A 15997-nucleotide genomic window follows, 5' to 3' on the forward strand; every position below is an offset into this window, starting at 1 on the left:
ACTGCTACTGCACCAAGGAGACAGAATAATGCCATTAATATTGTTGGTTTTGATTGAAGGAAAACACTGTGAACCTCTAACAAATATCCTCTTGTTAGCAATTGGAAACATATAATTAGGACAGACTCTCCAGTTATTTTAACGAGATTTCAGTTTCCTCTCTCTCTCTTTCTTGCTGTCACTCTTTTTCCCTTTTTTAATGAGATACCAATTTCCTCCCTTCTCATTTGCAGATGCCTTTCCAATAAAACAGACAGCTTTGATTTTCATCTTAGCAGCGCATTCTTAGCCTTAATTCATTCATCTATATAAGTTGTCCACCACACTCTCCATGTGCTAAACAGCTGTTAATCGCTAAAAAATTAGCAAGGTGTTTAACACCAAAAAAAAAAGGTTAAAAAAATCTTTTTCTTGTTAGGCAGAAAGACTTGTGTTTTTCTCACCTGGCCAAAGCTCAGCTAATTCTAGGCATGGAGTGCAACACAGAAGACCTTTTTGCAACTCCACATAATCTCTCTTCTGCTACACTGCTTCTACTCTGTACCTTCTACTCTATCTTTCCCCAAACCTCTCAGCCAGTCTTCTTCCCTATAAACTGTAAAAAAAATCCTCCACTTTCCTTTTGTAAAATCGACTGTAGGTCAGTATATTTTAATTGCAGAAATGCTGTCAGTTTGTGGGCAGCCCAGCAGGCCCTGGAATATTTGTAGGTGTTGAAGGCATGAAGAGAGGGACCTTTCTCAGTGTAGCTGATTCAGTACAGCCAATTCTTCCCCCGAGGTTTGGGCACATGCAGCCTTGGCAAGTTTAGTCAATAAACTATTTATTTATGAAAGGTTATTTTTATTTCACTTAAATAGCTCTTTAAGACTTGCAGAAATCCTGAAACAGCACAGAGTAGAGATCATCTTGCAGCAAAGAATCTAGGCTTTATGTCTTATTCAGCCCAGCTACCAGATGAGACTTTCTGTAGGTCTTATTTCTGTTATCTGATGTGTGCCATCATGGAGTCCTAACTCATTAGTTCTTATCTCTGTAGAACTGCAGTGGTTCTGTGTTTGGATTTTGTCTCATGTCCAAGAAAGATGGTAGGTGTGGCAGTCAGTAGCTGGTAGTGGGCTGTGCACAGCTCCCGATACTGCATGATGCTGAAAATGCTGCATTACAGAAAATGGTCCTGTTTACCCATCCTGGAGCGTTTTCCCTTTCTTACTCTGTTACAAATGGAGAAGTGGCTTGCGCTCATTGTTTCATCTCAGTTTTACTCAGATGTCATACTGCCGTGCCTTTTGCTCCCTTTGCAAGTAATCTTTTGTACTAGTCATGTTACTGACTGATATACCTTAGTCAAACCAAAGTCATTGGACTCTGCGGAGGTGTAGCAAGGTCATACAGTGAAACCTAATAAAGTTCTCTATAGGAGATGGAGGACGTCAAAATGGCCTGATTGCTTTCTGATCTGAATTCAGTGATTTGACATTTATGTTCTCATGACTTTATCTTAAAATGGAGGTTGAATCAGCCTATGAAGGGAACTACCAGCAATCTCTATATTTTGACCAGTTCCCTTTGTGAACGGTGGACTTACTGTGCAAAGCCCCTTACTTAGACATGATTGTTCTGTTGCTTTAGTTAAAAGTTTTAGCCAGTCCCTCACTTCTGTCCATGCTATTATGCTCAAGATAGGGTGCTAATAGTTTGGGGAGGTAGCTCTGCTGCTGCATGGCCCTTAAAGCACAGTGTGATCCAGGCCAGCACAGACTGCAGGTGATGCTTCTGGGAGCAACACAGTCACCCATGGTGAGTGAATCCACATCTGTTTCTACTAGTGTAGCTTAGTTCTTTACTAGAGGAAGATAATCTACACCAAGATAAGCATAAAGTGTGACTGTATCTATAGCTGAGGCAATAATTCAAAGGTAAGAGTAAAGTCAAGCATCAGTTTAGGCTGGCATAGAAATGTATGCCCAATGTATAAACCAAATGTATAAACCACAGTGACAGATTGTTGTTATTATTATTATTGTCAATATCTTTTAGGTGCTTAGGATAAATTCCCTTCTGTTCTGCCTGTGAAAATGCTTCCGGGAGGAATCCTAGAAAGCCAAGATCCTACTTACTCAGAATTGGCATTAGTCCGAAAAAGGCAGATGTCAATTTCTATAAAAAGAAGTTTATTTAGTAACAACAGTGTTCTGGAGAAAGCTGCTGCCCTCTCCTCCTTTCTGAACTGGTGCACATATTCCTCAGAGCCTTCCAGTCCAGCTTCCTCTCTCCATGAAAATGAACTCTGTATATAGTTATTCTTCTTAGCACAGATAATTTGGATCTTCTGGATGAAAAGTATCATGAAAATAGTACCAAGAAAAATTGGTAATAATTGCTGATTCAAAATTAATTTTCTTTCTTTTGGCCATTTTGTGGGAAAGACAGGAGACTGGAAAGACAGGAGGCACAAAAACTGAGGTCACTTAAGATATGGGGAGAGGGGCATCTCTGTCAATCATAATGAATGACAGTTCTGAATAATCTTGAGCTCTCTGTTCCTCTGAAGACTACAATACCATAGTCAGACAGCATTAGACTCACAATTTGTATAAGCTAAATAAAAACTAATGTATTACTCAAACAGAGTTGAAAATAGAGAATTTTTAATGGCAAAAGCTTTAACAAGTGTTGATGACTCAGAGTTCAGGTCACTAAAACTCAGAATTAAAATTGTAACCATAAGAATAATGATCCGTTGTAGCATTTTTCCCAGGGACATAATAAATTCTTTGCCAGTTCAAGTCTCTTAATGGAGACTCATTGTCTTTTTAGAAGTTATGCTTTGATTCTGCCAAAAATTAATGGCTGAGATGAAGAAATTGCTTGACTTTTTTTTTCTATATTATATAAAAGTCAAACTAAATAATCACAGAGTTCCCTTCTAGACTCTATAAATCTTTGTGAGCCATCCACATGTAATTCCAGCGTGAAACACCAAAGAGGGTAAAGTATTACAGTTTGAGTAATGAGATAAAAATGAAGAAACCTAAATATAGGTGGGCTACTAAGGGAAAAAAAAAATCTTTTCAGTGACATTTATTAGCTGTGGAACTCTTTCTACAAGAGATGGTGAAAGCCAGTTCTTGAGTCATTTGAAACAGTGATGCATTTAAAAGTAGTACAGAATTCCTGAATATAGCAGAAGGAGTATGCCTTCTTTGGCAGACTATGAAAACAATGGACTTTTCCACTTCCACTCCCATGATTGTTATGGCAGTGTGTAAAATTTGGAGAATACTAATGAAGAGCTAGTTCATGGGAAAATGACTGTTGGTGACTGAACATCCATGGATACGTTCATCTTTCAGATGCCTGTAGTGAACATTTGTCAACAGCATGGAAGTTAATATCACCCCTGGCTTATTTTCTTTCCTCATTTCATTTGCCACGGTACATCAGTGAATGCTGCTGATCACAAATTAATCGACTATTGATGGAAGACAGAGAAACTGATCACTCAGTCTCTCAGTAGGTCAGTACCTGAGACTGGCAGCAATAAAGTTTGCAGCTGAGGACCTGAACAACATCTAACCACTGCTTGGTATCTAGAAATTATCTGGCTGAATTGATTGAGGACATCACTAAAGGCAATATTAAAAGGGATTCAGATGACAGACTTTAAGTGACTTTTGCACTTAACAATGTATTTTACAGGAGATTCTAGTTTCTTGGTCTGAAAACCCCTAAGCATGGCTAGTACATTGATGTGGAGATAATGGAACAGCAGGGTAGGATAAGAGGGTAATTTGCAATGGTTGTCTAAAATTGTACCTTACATCTCATATTTTGGAGGCTTGCTGGGCACACCAGAATCACTAAAAGGCAGAGAAGTTCATTTCTGCAAAGGGGGAAGCAAGCTTTCTTTTTTTCCAAGAGTGATCCCCAGTTGGTTGTGTTGCTTTAAGTTGTTCTGTGCTGATATTGGAAAGACCCAGGCTTTTCATTAACAGTTAATTAAGCCAGAATGGCCCTTCCTTCCCACCAGGGGCTGCCTTCAGTTGCAGATTTATTTAAAGGGATTCTGTCAAGTTGGTTAGGCTTACAATGTGACTGATCTTTGCAGTCGCATAGTCCAGCAGGAAATGCCCAGAACGCACCCCTAGGGCTCTGTCCGTCTCTCTAAACTAAAGCCCGTCCTTAAAAAAGCATAGAACTACCACTTTTTCCAGTAGGATTTTATAGCCCTGTGTGTGAGTCAGAATGTGATGGATAAGCACAAGCCAGTATTTACACACATATGGTAGGCAGGCTGAGTCTATGTTTGCCTCTCTTATAAGTACAGTGAAATACTGAGACCTGAATGGGACAATCTGAAAAGTAATCCTGCAAATGTGTGTAGGAGGTGCAATACGCGCAATTCTATTACTGGGAAAGCAAGTGGGTTTTAAAGCATGCAGGTAGATGCAGACTTCATTCAGCAGACTTCATTCAGGGTGAGAAGGACAAAGGTTCAGGAAATGTGTGACTTGAGTGGATTATTCACTGAGTATACTGGCCGTGGTTGGAGCAGCAGACAGGGAGCACATCTCTTCCCTTCTGCTGTTAGTTAATGCTGGCAGGAGAAGTGGCCATATGGCTACTTCTTTTGCAGAAGTTCATACTTGATATGCCTCTGTATGCCCAATAGTATAACTATTAAAGAATAAAAAGTCTCAGAAGTAATGCATTTAAAAGTTAAGAAATAACAGGATTAAAGTTGCCTTCCCAAGCTTAGCTTAACCTTTTTTAGAAGTGTGTTATGATGTTAACTTTGTTAACTTAATTGTTACTCTGCTTTTTGTAGGTCACCTGCTTCATTTGGCCTACAAAATAAAGGGTGCTTAGGGACTGGATCCGAGTTATGTTATTGAGGAGGTACATATCAATGCAACTTTGGCCTCACTTCTTATGGATGGTTGAAGGTAGACAAGAGATTTCATTGTCTTCTGGGTCAGACAGTTGAATGCCGTTGAAAAGGAGAAAGCAGGTGTGGGTGGGCGAGATCAGTGAAGCATGGCAATAGTAAAACCAGATTAACTCAAGGTTTGGCAAGGATTGACAACTTTTTTGTTATCTGACTTTCTGATAAGTGGTTTCTGCTTCCTCCCTTGTGCTCATAGAAGTTTCTATCTCACTTATTCTGTGCAGCATAACCAGTACAAAAAGTTATTCTTTCAATCAATAGCCAGTATTCTCCCTAAATCTGAGCAGCCCGTCACAATTTTAAGTCATTAATTGTTTCAAATCATGTGCAATTAAAAGTTTAAAATTCATCAGAACACTCTCTGCCAACACTTTCTACATGACAGAAGACTGACTGCTGGTGGTTCTGGCGTATTGTGGAAAAAGTGGCTTCTTGGGAAGGCAAGAGTTCAAGGACACACACAGTTTTTGGTAACAGCCAGTTAACAATATCGTTCTCCTGTGGTGGTGAAGATAATCATATCCACTGGAATTCACCACACAAGAAGTACCATGCAGTCAAATATGTGAGTGGCAGTACTGGGTGCTAGCAGGACATCCTCCTGCTACTGTGTCAACCGTCTCTGCGGTTTTTAAGGCCACCTTCTTGTCACCCTGATGACCTAAAGGTTTATTTAGTTTGTGCCTTTTGCACTGATCTGAGAGAACTGAAAATTTCTCTAAGAATCACAATCATGCATCACAAAGTTTCAAAATCAAGTCTGCTACAAATCCATCTGATGTCATCAGTTATCCTAACCCCGAGCAATCCGGCAGCATAGCATGTTGTTTTCCTGGCAGTGTGACAGCAGATTAGCTCAGAATGACCAAGAAAAAATATTTAATAACATAACAGTGGCCAATATGCAATTCTGGACATTCCTCTTTTAGTCTATAAATCAAACAAATGGCTTATCAGCCCCTCCTAGCCTTAGTGGGATTTTTTTGCATATAGGTAGCATGCACATAAAGAAAAGCTTCTATAAAGAAAGGGACTTGGCATTGTCCTGATGGTTTGCATGAAGTAACGGCTGTAGGACATCTGTGCTATCTTATGACAATGTGACAAGCTTGAAAGAATTTTTCCCCATAATAAAACATCATGCTTAGTTCAGCATAGTTCATACAAAATCTGTCAATACTGTTTCAAGAGAGAGAAGTGAACTTGCTACAGGCAATATAGTGGGTCATACAGAAGAAAAAAACCCCTGCACTCTCCCTCATCTTAGAGGTATTACAATGGATAGCATATTGTCATAAATGGTGACTTGTAATACCTCTTCCCACAGAATAGCTGTAGCTTGAAATACACTGTAGTAAGTGTTTTTCTCTCAACTGTAGGAAATCCTGACCCATGCAGCCCCTGAAAAGTGTAGGTGTTTCACTGTAAGTGGTAACATCTCACATTTACAACTGGTTTCTGTGTGGGACACTGTCTAAACTGACATGTATCAGAAACTTTCATGTAGATCAATACCAGTTAGAGTTGAGAGACCTAGTAACATCCTATGATTTTTTTCAGATGTGATATTAGAAACTCAGGAGGTTACAAAGCAGAACTAATCCTTAACATCAGGACTCTTGGGCTGACATAATGGAGTTGGATGAAGGCCATCTTTGCAATTGGTAACCTCATACTGGTGTGTGCCTTCTCCTCCTTCCCACCCCAAAGTGCCCTCCTGACCCTCAGAGGGTGACCTGGCACAGCTGTTTACTGGCAAGGACAGGCTTTTTAAAAACTGTTTTCTTTAGTGCCAATTGCAGCAAAAATAACTTTTTTTCTTTTCAGTATGAAAACCATATCCAAATGATTCAATATTTTGGACTTGAATGTAATTTCCTCTTTCGGGCCAAATGGCTTACTACATCATCAGCACGTTTTTTTTTCTGTTCAAATGGTATTTTGAGATGGAAGCGTATCTAGGGTAACTGTTATCTATTAGAAGATGAATCCCTTTTTTCCTGGCTTGTTCAACAGCCTACTTTTAGGGGATTTAAATTCCTCTCATCCTTATGTTCCTGTCACTGTTGGAAAAAATATGTAGGAAATTATGAGTGACAGGTAAAATTTAGCAAAGAACAGATCTCAAAGCCAGTGGCATCCTTGGCTCTGACTATTGAATATTCCATAAAGAGTCTTGCATGAATGCTGGGACAACCTGATAGCTTTGACTCACAGACGTCAAAATGAAATAATCAGTGATGTAACCACTGGAGCACAATTCTCTCATGACTTCACTCTCTTCATTGACTCCTGGCTTCAACAAATTAGTACCATCTAATGATTCACCAAAAGTTCATTTGTAGACTAGTATGACATCTATATTTATTCTCCAGGTTTACTAGAATTTATTCCTTTAAACCTAATTATTCTGCTCTGCCTGTGCTTGCACATGTACTTTCCTGGCTGATCTCAGTAGTGCTTTTTGAACTAAATGGCACTGTAAGTCAGACTCAGTGAGTATATCTCAGGATATACTGCTTTTAAATGATTGCTCTTTAACAATGAGGATGGCTCCTAAAACACTTCTTTCTTGGATTAGCCTAATTAATGAAAAAGAGATCAGTCAGATTTACCTATAAAGGTTTCTCTCAAACTTATTAATTAGAGAAACAAGTCACTTTAGGGAACAATTAGAGATTTTAATGAGTGCAAGAGAAGATTACATATGCTGCCTTTTTTTTTTTTTAATATTTGACTGAACAGACTGCCTTATACAAACATGAATGTTATAAATAAGCAGCCTGTAGCCTGTCTGGAAAGAGCTGCTGCAAGTCTGTAAAGGGATTTTTAGTTCTCAAGGCAAAAAGAGGTGAGGCATTCTGAAGTGAAAAGTTTTTTCCTGGTTACTGTTTTAATTTCTCCTCTTTATTCTGGAAAATTTACTGTTTCATGGTATTATATGTTTCTGAGTTTCTTTATGTCAGTGCAATTATCTTTTGACAGTAGCAGAGACCATGCAATGTGTAATCACATAAAAACTCACATTTGGTATGCCTGTTTCTGTGAATTTGTATTGCACACATGGGACTGTATTCAACCATCTCTCTATATATTTCTTATTTGCAAAATGGCTTATTCACACTTTTTACAAAAAAATCTCCTGTATTTATTCTAAGCTGTACTTCCACAGATCTTTACAGCAGAATCAATCATTTCTAAATGGAAACATGTGTTCAAAAATCTATGAACTGAAATGTTTGTCTATGTTCAATATATGTTTGTGCAATCTTCATGCTATTATTAGCTCCAATTGCTTTTATGATTAATTGTAACATCCTTTGCAAAATTACTGATCCACACTTCCTGTTAAATGAAGTTTAGATCAGGGTGTTTCCCTGCAGTAAACATTTTAAACAACATCACAGCCTGAATCTCTGAGTGACTAAGTTTGGGATTTGAAAACTAATACATAGACTCTGATCATTCAAGAGAACTGCAGGCCAGGAGGCTGTGGGCCCTAGAAGAAAAACAAAAGTGGTTCAAATGATTTTGTACTGAGGAGGTGACGAAACCTCTGTGTAGTTACTGCAAAAATTACTCTCTAAGTGCTGTGTTTGATTTTGGTTTTGATTCAGAGAATAATGTTGGAATATTGAAGAAGGTATGAAAAATAGAAAGAAAGAAGTCCAGAAAATGTGCCTTAAAATGAGAGACTAAAAGACCTTATTTTGTTTAGCCCATGAAAGGGAACATTAATGGGTAAATTAATCATGATCAATAGATGGCTACAAAAGGTGAAGATATATGTCATTCTGAGACTCTTTAACCTGGCTGATGATGGCATAATTAGATGTGGCATCTGGAAACTGTGGTTAGAAAAATGCAAATTTGAAGAAAACATACAACTTCTCAACTGTTAGTATAATTAATCACCAAACAGTTTATCAAGGGAAAGCTAAATGTGTAATGGACTGCAGACCTCAAATTAAGAATGTTTTTTTAAATTTACTTTCCAGACCAGTCCTAGGTTGCTGGGCAATTCCTTCATGAAAGCCTTCTCCAAATCATGGAAATAAGAATTGTTCGATCACTTCTATAGAGGACATTACATCAGTAAGGAAATAATGTGTTTTGCATTACAACAGATTCAATGGTAACAGTCCTTTTGGTGTTAACATCTATGAAGTACCACAAGAAACAAATTGACATGTACACCTTCAATTTTTGCCCAAGTTTAAGTTTTTCCAGTTCCTTTTATATCACTTTTCATACATGATCATTTGCATAGGCTGCATTTTTGAAGAAAGCACCAAGCATTTTCTAGAGCAGGGAAAATGTTCCCACTTTTAAACTTTTCTTGCAGGTTTGCATCTTAGCTTAGTACTCACCTGATGTGAAGAAAATAACTAATGTGGCTTTCATTGCTACAGTGAAATTCTGTTTTGTCTGATCAACTGAACCATCTTCAATAGAAGTTTATCATACTGGCAGTGCATCACATCCTGATGTCATATGCTATGTATGGGTCTGGTCCATTAGTGTTTAATTTCCAAACCCTTCCAAAGCCAGTGCAAATTGATTTCTATATATACTGATGAGCACTTAATCCTATAGGCTTCCTTCCTGCTGAGTCCCCTTGGCTAATGTCATAGGGAAAGGCATGGGGAAGCAAGAATTCTGGACTCAAGGCTGGTTCTTCCATTCATTTTTTGTATAAGCAACTACAAGAGATGTTCCTTGTGTGGTTTTGGTTCCTTTAATGACCATGCCACTTGCTCAAGATGCTTTTGATTCACAGAAGTTGAGAAAGCATGTACTCACTATTTCCTCATTTTGATCTCACAGTTGTATGCTATTGTGTAGACAGCATCTGAATCTGTTCACGGGCTTCTTAAAATATAGAAAGCATCAATGTAACACAGCTTAAATGAAATTTGTTATTAAAAAACCTGCAACACCTTATGTCCCTCCAATTCTAGTTTATGTAGAGTTTCAGTCTACAATGTTTGTAAAGTAGTACAGTGTTCAACTGAAGATGTCTGGTCAGAGAAGTTTGGGGGTTTGTTGCTTTATTTTAAACCTTAGGAATAACATGCATACAAGTCTTGTTTTTTGTGCTCGCTAAAATTCTTTGCTGGAAAGACACAGAGATGCTGATTCAAAATTCTTAATAGTGAAGATATGTTGAATTGTTAACTAAAGACCTTTTCTTTGAGCTGATGGAAGGAGAACAAGGTGGAATATGACAAAATCAAATAGAAAGTAATCTTGTATAGTCTGAATAGAAATTACTTCTCCTTTAACCCTTTATGCCCAACTATTTTAAGTACTGCCTTTGCTTAGTAGCTGTCTTATGTCAAGCCTGACAACCATGGCATGGCACATGACAGTCTACTGTCATCTCTTCTGTTGTGTCCTGCTGGCTGTAGGACAAACAATTGACCCACTACCCCTAGTTGGAAAGGCTGAACAGTGGGGTTACAGCTCCTCATTCTAGTACCAAACTGTGACACTGGGAGGGTTACAAGACACCTGTGTTGGTCTGGCACTCCTGCTGTGTCTAAAGCCCTGCATAAATGGGGGAAAATCTGCTGCTACCACTGTTTTAAGCAGCATGTCAATTGGACTTGTTCCAAGCAGGGTTCAATGACATGGTACCTAAATTGGCAGTAGCAGCTGGTGACATAGCTATCCCAGGTCTCCACATCAGCAGTGGAGCAGTACAGATGTTTGCAGAGGTACAGCAAACAGTATTCAAACCTAGTGTTCAGGGCATCATTTCTCTCCGTGATTCTCCTACTGTCATCAGAAAAAAACTCAAGGTAAATGGATATCATGCCAAACACGAGCTATTGGTTTTTAGGGGATGTGAGAGAACCACACTTTGAGCCCACACGCAGAAACATGGAAGGTAAAGAATTCTGTCCAGACAGAAGCTGTTGTCCATCTCTCTTTGTACCTTTTTCATAGCTTGTAATCATAGTTTACAGGATATCACAGGGAATGTTCTGTTGAAGAGGCTTGTATGCCTTTCTCAACTCAGCACAAGGTGAACATCCTTCCAAGGTGTTACTCCTTCCTACTGGATCTGTGCTGACTGATCTGACAGCTACTCCTGCTGTGCTGGTGGCCAACTCCCAGTTGCTCCTGCTGTGCTTCAGGTCTTAGAGCAGAATGAGTAAGAAGCAGAGTCCTGATGGAACAGAGCCACAGCAAAGGTCGTGCAAAAGGAACTACCAGGGGAGGCTCTCTCCAGTGAGTTTTCTCTCTGCAGGAGTCCTCAAAGGTTTTAAACCTCAGCCCTTAATGCCCATTTCCTTTCCTGTGCTCCTCACTATTTGCTTGGCTGCCTTTGATAGGCACAATGAATGGATGCAACAGGGTGGAAAGGATAGTGGGAAATCTCATAATTTCTCGCAGGAGGGTGACCTGCAGGTTGAAGGAGGAGGAAACAAATCACTCAAGTTTTACCACAACAGGCAGCTGCCTGTTAAGGTCTGGGAAAAGGAAACTGAGGTAGGCACTTATAAAGTCATTTACCTGGTGCTTCCACATACTTTCATGACAGACTTAACTGTTCTGTTTTACCATGGCAACATGTTAAAACCCTTATACATCCCACAGAAGCCCAAGTGAGTGCACACTGTCCCTTGGGGGCTGCTAGCTCCAGGGCAGGTTGAATGCCTATGGAGCTCCATGGTCCAAGGAACTCTGGCTGGTATCTGTGATGGACTTCCACTACATGGATATTTCTCATTTCCACCAAAGTGAAAACAGCTTTAATGGACATTCTCTTTCTCCCAATTTTTCATATCTCTTGTCTTTGCCGCAAACCTGTGAATCCAAATCAGTCAGATTTCTCTGACACCTTTAGTGTATTTGACCTGTTGCCAGAAATATGTGAGGCCATTTATTCTGCTGAAGATGTGCCTGTTCTCAAAAGAGACACTTAGGCAGACTCAAACCCCTTTCCGCATACTGCAGCATACCCAGTACTTATGGAGCACACATTGCAGAAAAATAGCCATTTGGTGAGGGAACAAGAATACATAAATGCTTCCTTCTTTGTCCTTTCTTTTGTCTAACTACCCCCCAGATGTTTCAGATTCTGTGGTTCACACATAGCCAAGCAATGCTCTTGTTTTCACACAGCAGGAAAGAAAGGGATTTCAAAAACGGACACATAACAGTTCCTTATGTCTGCTGCTTATCAAATATTTCCTGGCAATGCTGTCTAATCCCTGATCCGTCTCTCAGATTTTCTCTCTGAAGCAATTGAAGCCTTCTGTTTTATAATCAGCGCCCATTCCATTTGATAAAGTTCAAAACAGCTTTAAGTGGAAATAATTTCACTTGGTAAAACCAGCTCTGGTGTGGCACACTGCAAATAACATCTAACCCTACTCATCAAGCATGTCATATGAATGAACTTCCTAGTTTGCTCACTATTAAACATATTGTCCTCATCCAATTTTACATTTTTTTTCCAGTGGTATTTGTCAGTGTATAGTTTCTTTCTTTATGAAAATGTCTTACAAGGAAGACACTATATAACTACATTTCTTACTTTCCAGATGAGTACAGGGCCAGATTTCTAAAATCAGTTAGATGTCTAAATAGCATTGCATATGTAACCCACAATCTGCTCATCCTACCTATGATGATTAAAGATACTTCATTTTTCTCTGCTTTTAGAAGGGTTATTAAAAGTTCTTACCAAGCATCTTTTACTTGCTGGCCATCTTTATTCCCTGTGGTTCACTTTCTTCCACCATAGCACCTTTGTACTGTTACAGTCTAAAGCTGAGAACTTGATGAACCGAAAAAGTTTGTACTGGTAAGCTGTCAATTTTGCCTAGGTACTGATCTGATTTTACAGATTTTATTCCTTTTGAAACTTTCCAAGTGTGTAGTAATACAGCCATTAAATCACCCTACATGTACTATGGTTTAGAAATTTACAGTTTAGGGGATATGGCTCAGGGTTTTTCTGTTTTTGTCCTCATCTTGATTCCAGCCTGACAACAAAGAATATATTGATTTTATGATTGAGACATGCCCAAGAAACACTGTGTGTTCTTACAATTCCAGGCAATGGCAGATGAGTGTGTTAATTTTAGAAGTATAGAATCATAGAATAGTTTGGGTTGAGAGGAACCTTAAAGATTATCTAGTTCAATCCCCAAAGATCATTCTTTTCAAAGTCTTGTCCCCTGTCTAGCAACAGCTCACAGAGACACTTGATTTTTATCATTCAAGCCCCTCAGTTTTTACCACTGAATGATACTAAGGGGATAAGTGTTTGTCTGGTTATTAAAATAGAATTTTATGGTTTCTCTGCTGGACATGAAATGGTGATTTAAAATCCTGTTCTCAGACATTTACTTTGCAGAAGCCATTTATATTTTAGGACTTGTTAAATCTCCAATGTCTGCCTTTATCCAGTGACTCCAATGTCATTCTTCATCCTCTCAAAGTATTTGACTGGCATTGCCTACACTTCTGGTATGTGGTTTGATTCTGTATGATATCATACCAAAATACTGCAACATTCGTGTTTTATTCAATCATGCTCACATAACATTCAGTTTTGTCACCTAGAATTAGAGTGCAATTTTTATATAAATGGTCTTGCTACAGACCATGGTCCCATCTCTTTTTTTTTTGGCACATTCCTTTGGAATAAAATAAAACACAAATAGGATAATCTGTTCACACGTATAATATTGTGTAATATTTCCATAAAGTCTATTTTGTCTAACATATGACTTAAAGTGGCAAAACTTCTCTCATGTCTTACTGACAAATGTAACGGGCTTTTTTCTTCTGCTCGTTTTGATTGTGTGTTTGAAGTTTATCTGTACTTCTAGGGAAAAAGATCATTTATCCTTATGACTATGAAAAAAATTTTATCTGTTTGATACCTTTAACTTTTTTCTCCCCAGAATGAGATTTCTCCTAAGAGAACAGTTTAATCTAGGCCACTTTTTGATCAGATATCATACCTCTGGGACACTTATCTGCCCTGGAATAGCATAGTGAGTAACTTCTGCAAGTTTGAAAGAATTTTAGCAATTTTAACAGTGTCCCTGTTTGATTTGCTATGTGGTGGAGATAATCCTTTTCATGGATAATTGCTACAACCTTTCTGAAAGAAAACCAAATTATTTTGCTTTTTGGGTATGTCATGCCTGCTGAAATGCCTCTTTGCTTATTCTCTGATGGTTACTATTGTAATGCCTGGCAGTCCATCTAGCTGCCAGAAGTAGCCATTAACAGTAGCAATGTAGTTTGTATGGATTCCTGTGGAAAAACCCCACATTTCTTCTTTACTGCAGTGCTCAGGACCATACTATATTTTTTCTTTTAGTTCATCTTCTTTCTTCTGTTTTAACTATGTGTTTTTGCACACAGCTCTTCAATAGGTCTCTGATACTTGTAGTCTTACTTGCTCGCTGTATGGCATTTGTGAACAACTTTTCCTATTCCTGAACTATGTGCTCCCAACCCAACTGTTCTTTTCATAAGACGCTTCCTGAAAAGAGTTTCCTAAAGCTGTGCCTGCATGGCGTGGTGCACTGCACTAGTCCTGCAGCCCTGTGCTTTCTCTGGCCTAGCAAAGCATGATTCTCAGTCCAGCAGTGGAGGAGTCTGTGTAGAGCACTGTGCCTATGAAGAACTAACATCTCTGGAGCCTATCTCATTATCTGTCATGGCACTGTCTGCTGTGTGTACCCTAAATTTTTATATGTTGTCATAATATAGTGACCTCTCCTGAAGACCACTTTATCACTCTATCACTGCTGCTTCATTTCTGTGGAGACTTTTCCACCATCATGGAAGACTGATTTTTAGCCAGCAGAATCACACTTCAGCACATGGAAATACTGCATTATGTATAATTCCACTTTTATGTAATCTCAATAGATCTTAATTAGAATAACCTAATAGTAATTTGGTCTCCCCTTGTTTAGTTGCTGCAATTCCAAAATTCTTTTGGAGGTACATACCTCAATATTCTCGTGTTCTTACTCTTAAATGCATGGTAATTGTTGTTTTTTGACATTCAGCAGCTATAAAGGTTGTAGTTAAACCAATTGCCTTTCCAACTGTGTTTAGAGCACTTAATCTGCACCAGAGAATTAGGGGATTTTCTCAAGTTCTTCTAACACCTCTGTCTGGGTGTAAAAGCACATTATATGTGAAGTCTAATGCATCAGCCCTCTGTTGTCTCAGTCCCTTGCAAACTCCCTCCAGATGTTAGAGTAACCTCCTGCTTCATAAAACTAATCAGAATCCACAGTGCACCACATTTCCCCTGCACAGACTCCAACTGTTGCTTTTTGTGCTTGAATGGCTGATTCCCCCCCTCTCTCCTGCCTCTGGTGTGCTGCCTGGCACAGGTAACAAATGCTTTGTCACTGACCCGTACTGGTGTGAAGGCCCCTGGGTTCAATTAAATGGAGCAAGAGGCAGTAAATAAACCACATGGGCCAGGGCATTAAATCACTCAGTGCAGAGAAGAATCAGATGCCGAGGAGGTTTGATTTGGAGGTGGGCCGCGTGCACTTGCACCCACACTGCAACTTAATACCCTTACTGCAAGTTAATGACAATTGCAATCAAGCAGGGTGATGTCCCCTTTCTTCCTTCCACTCCTGCTTTTTTTACATTCCCAACGCTCTCCCCAATAAATTAAAACCTTTCTCCCCCGTGCCCCTGCTGCCCTCCCCTCCTTTTCCTATTTTGTTTTACTGCCTTCATGCTGTTCTCCTTTATTTCCAGCATTTTATTTCAAGGGGTGGGTTTGAAGCGCTCTCAGCCCATCTGCTGGTTTGGTTTAGAACAAGGACTGGAATGAGACAAGGGCTTTTGGAAGTCATGAACTATTTATAGCATATTTGTTCTTTCACATTGGCACTAAACTTTGTTTATAGAATCACCTGCAGTAGAACCTCAGCCAAGGGACCACAGCTCACTTGATCTAAAATTGGCTTTATTTCTTGTGTTTCTTAACAGAGACCACATGTGTGTGTCCACTGCGGGCCAGGGCATGTTTGATGC

Source organism: Neopelma chrysocephalum, unplaced genomic scaffold (genome assembly GCF_003984885.1).
Source record: "Neopelma chrysocephalum unplaced genomic scaffold, ASM398488v2 Primary Assembly neopelma1_60, whole genome shotgun sequence".
NCBI classification, from domain to species: domain Eukaryota; kingdom Metazoa; phylum Chordata; class Aves; order Passeriformes; family Pipridae; genus Neopelma; species Neopelma chrysocephalum.